General features: G+C 42.0%; 1 pseudogene; it reads left to right on the plus strand.

Moving 5' to 3' along the window:
- Positions 1-2796: 2796 nt before the first annotated feature.
- Positions 2797-4100, plus strand: LOC102441915 (annotated as a pseudogene).
- Positions 4101-4413: the final 313 nt, after the last annotated feature.

Genomic DNA, 4413 nt, shown 5'->3' on the forward strand with positions numbered 1-4413 from the left:
TATTGGATTATTCCATTTCCAAAGCATAAACTATTAGACCCTAGTTAAAGTAATAAAGAGTGATGATTCCTTTTATGAAACAACTAGAGGCCCAGTGCATGGATTTGTGCATTGGTGGGGTCCCTCAGCCTGGCCTGCACCCTCTCTCAATCCGGGACCCCTTGGGGGATGTTGGATTGCTGGTTTCAGCCCAATCCCTGCAAGCCAGATTGCAGTCTGACTGGCAGTCCTGGGCCAGGCACCATGCCAATGGTCCTGTTTATCCTGGCCCCACTGCACCTGCTGCCACCACCGCCACTTGATAACACTGCCACGTAGGCAGGAGAGGCTTCTGCTGCTGCAGATGCACTCACCAGCCATGAGCCCGGCATCTGGCACCTGTCAGGCAGCTAAGTGATGCTCCCACTATGGGAGTGCACTGACCACCAGGAGGAAACGCCTACATTGAGCGCCTGCCACCTGGTGGTCAGTGCACATCATAGCGACTGGTCAAACCATCGTTTGGTCATTCAGTCACTTAGGCTTTTACATATATAGATGCTAAAATGTTGCCAGTTCTTATACTCAGAGATTCACTGTAACTTAGTTCTGTTTTGATATTTATAATTTCTTTTTGCATCTACCCTTTGCTCTATAAGTCTTGCAGTGGCCTTTGGCCAAAAGCAATAAAATTCTGACCTGAAGATATATAATAAGGAATGCTCTGCTGTTCTTTTTCCAGCAACCTAATAAAATCCATAGCACTGTGAGCAAAAGTCTTTATACTCTTATGATGCCAAATTAGTGGCATTTCCTTAGGTTGATTGCAGTCGTTTTTCAAACCTAGAAAAGCAAGCAGTAACAAACAACAGTCCCTTGGAGTATAGCTGTCCCTCACCCACAAATATACACTCCCTGTGCGACTACACACTCTCCTTTCATTCTCTCACTCACACACTATCTTGCAGTCTGCCTTCCCATTGGCAGCCATCTTCAGACTCAAGCCTATTGTTTAGAACTGGCAAGCAGTGCTCATCTTCACTTTCTACAACAGTAGGGCATTTTTCCAGGTATGTGGGGGGCAGGATGCTTGGAGCCATTATAATGCTTGTTCTTGGCATTATCACTTTCATTAAATATTTTTTAAATACACCATTAATAGTAATTACAAGATTACAGTTCAAAATATTTGATAACAACTCACTATGAAGCTGAAATGTTACTGTTCTTTTCTCTAAAGAAGTCAGTGGGAAGCAGGCCTCCTGCAGAGTGCCACCAGTACTGTATCCAGATGCAGTGATGCAAACCATTTTCTACTTCTCCTGAAAAAACGAAAACAAAAACACAACACAGATTGCATCAGCCCTAGGAAGTATAATATATGGATGGGGCAATATCCAAACCAGCATAGCTGTTTCCAGAAAACACACACACATGGACATATGGACATAAGCAATTCTTTCCCCTTTTCATATTTTCATGTCCATCCTGCCTAACATAAACCTTTTCATTTCAAAATAATCAATCCATAAGAGTTTTAATTTTTAAAAAAGTTATTTCATACAATCACACTGTCTCAACAATGACCATTTTTTCTTTCAATGCACTATTTTTTTTAGGAAATTTAAGTAACTCATGGCATATCTATTGTGCTCCATCCTTTCTTACTGATGTGTGCATATGTGAGAAAAATTGAATTAGCAGTTGATTACTTAATTTTGCTAAAAGTTACCTGGAAGGGGGAAGAACCACACAACACTCCCTGGTGTTTGATTTATCCTCCACCTTACTTAAGGCCCTAGGTTGCACCTTTAGCTTGCCAACACCATGAAGTTGCCAGCTGCTCTACTTCATCTTCATGTTCATTTCTGGAAGGACAACAATACATCCTTATGGCTGATGCTTACCCAGAGACATTTTCTTAACCCAGGATCACTGCATCACTGGACCATCACTTTAGGAGTCTGGAGATGGATCTTTCCTCAGTTATCAAATGGATGGAAACTCCGTGGTTCTGTCTACACTAAGTGAGGTATCAGGGGAGTTGCTATTCTAGAATGATTGGCACTGGCAGAGCTAGGCAGGAAACTAAACACTGTGCCAACCTTCATTTTGCCAGATCTAACTAACCTCCATCAGTGCCTGCCTCTTTGGAGAGATACAAGCCCAAGTGAATAGTCACCTGAATTCTGCACCTGATCTGTTTCAGTTTCCCTGTCAGAGGTAAAAGCCTTCATTTCACCCTGTCAACACAAGCCACATGACTGCTGAAGGATGTTTGAACTCTGCAACTGGGTACTGTTTCCCAGATTCATTGCCATGAACAAACCTGAACTCCATCCAAGTGTAATTAATCAAGTGGGTCATTTTAATGCCCCTCCGTATTTTAAGGTTTCTTGCAAATGAAGATACAAATTTCCCAAATGATGGCTCATTATACTAAGCAGTCCAAGCCTCACAAATAAAAGGCATCAATACTAAGTTTTATTCATTTTATTGAACTGTGTTCAAAGAAACAAGATGTTTATGGGGCTCTTTAATTTATTTAATCCCCCTTGATGTTCACAGGTTGATCACTATTAAACTTCAGCCTATAATATAAAGTGAGCATAGACATGAACACTCTGAATCCAAGAAGGATTAAAACCCCCCAAATTAATTCAGATATAAATTCCAATATAACCTTATTACTGTGACCGAAGTATTTGTGTGTGCATGTGTGTGTATCACTAATTTACTCCCAGTAGACTCTGATGTACAAAAAGGTACCTTAACAAAGGGAAGCAAGGCTGGAGCTGTGGGTACCTTTTATGCCCACGGTGTCTCAGATTCATTCTTAAGGAATTGAGAACTTAATCTTCCAAAATGTCTAAAAGACCATTTTATGCCCCACCTCCCACCCCAGCTCCTGAAACACGAGTGCCCAGAACACCAGAGTTTGTGGGATACAATCCATACAGTCATCTCACCTACAACAACTACAGGCTGGGAGGGAACCCGGGCACCAACAGTCAGGTCAAGGCATCCCCTGGTATTACGATTCCAAAACCCCCAAAGCCTCCAGATAAGCCGCTGATACCCTACATGAGGTACAGCAGAAAGGTCTGAGACCAAGTAAAGGCTTCCAACCCAGACTTAAAGTTGTGGGAGATTGGCAAGATTATTGGTGTCATGTAGCAAGATCTCACTGATGAAGAAAAACAAGAATATTTAAACGAATACGAAGCAGAAAAGATAGAGTACAATGACTCTATGAAGGCCTACCACAATTCCCCCACATACCTTGCTAACATAAATGCAAAAAGTCGTGCCGAAGCCACTTTAGAGGAAGAAAGTCGACAGAGGCAGTCTCGCATGGAGAAAGGAGAACCTTACATGAGCATCCAGCCTGCTGAAGATCCGGCTGATTATGATGATGGCTTATCAATGAAGCATATAAGCCACCACCTGTTCCCAGAGAAACCACCGCCTCATCAGTGAAATCCTTAGTGAAAATGTGGTGCCAGACATTCGGTCGGTTGTCACAACAGCTAGAATGCAGGTCCTCAAACAACCGGCCCAATCCTTAATGGTTCATCAACGAAAACTAGAAGCTGAACTTCTTCAAATAGAGGAGCGACACCAGGAAAAGAATAAATTCCTGGAAAGCACAGGTTCATTTAACAATGAACTTAAAAGGTTGTGTGGTTTAAAAATAGAAGTGGATATGGAAAACTTGCAGCTGAAATTGCACAGGCAGAGGAACAGGCTCGCAAAAGGCAGGAGGAAAGGGAGAAGGAGACAGCAGAGCAAACTGAACGCAATCAGAGCAGCATTGTTCCTACGGAAGAACAAGCAGCTAATAAGACCAAAGAAAAGAAAGAAGACGAGAACATTCCAATGGAGACAAAGGAGACACACCTTGAAGAAACAACAGAAAGTCAGCAGAATGGTGAAGAAGGCACATCTATTCCTGAGGACAAGGAGAGTGGACAGGAAGTGGTGGACAGTATGGCGAAGGAAGGGACCACTAATAGTAACACTGGCTCAGAGAGCAACAGCACCACAGTGGAGGAGCCACCAACAGATCCCACACCAGAAGATGAGAAAAAAGAATAAATGTTGCCTTGTTTTATGTATTCCAAATCCTTTTTCAAATGAAAAAAAATGTTTTTGAGTTTTAATGGTGTTATGTGTTTTGTGTACTTATATTTTCTTGTCCATATCACGCCACCAAAAGCTTTTGGACCATATAGCATCATGAGCCAAATGGCATAGTCACCTTTCTTAAGTGGTTGTGATGATGGTTCTCTTCCTTAGATCTTGTTTTTACCCTTCACTGCTGAAAGCCTCAATTAATTTAAATTAATTGAAAACATGCCAATTTTTGGAGAATTTTTCTTTGATGCTGCAGAATCTACTCTTAGAAATGCCTTCCTACAGCTCACTGGGGTG

The sequence above is a fragment of the Myotis lucifugus genome, unplaced genomic scaffold, assembly GCF_000147115.1.
Source record: "Myotis lucifugus unplaced genomic scaffold, Myoluc2.0 scaffold_40, whole genome shotgun sequence".
Lineage (NCBI taxonomy): Eukaryota > Metazoa > Chordata > Mammalia > Chiroptera > Vespertilionidae > Myotis > Myotis lucifugus.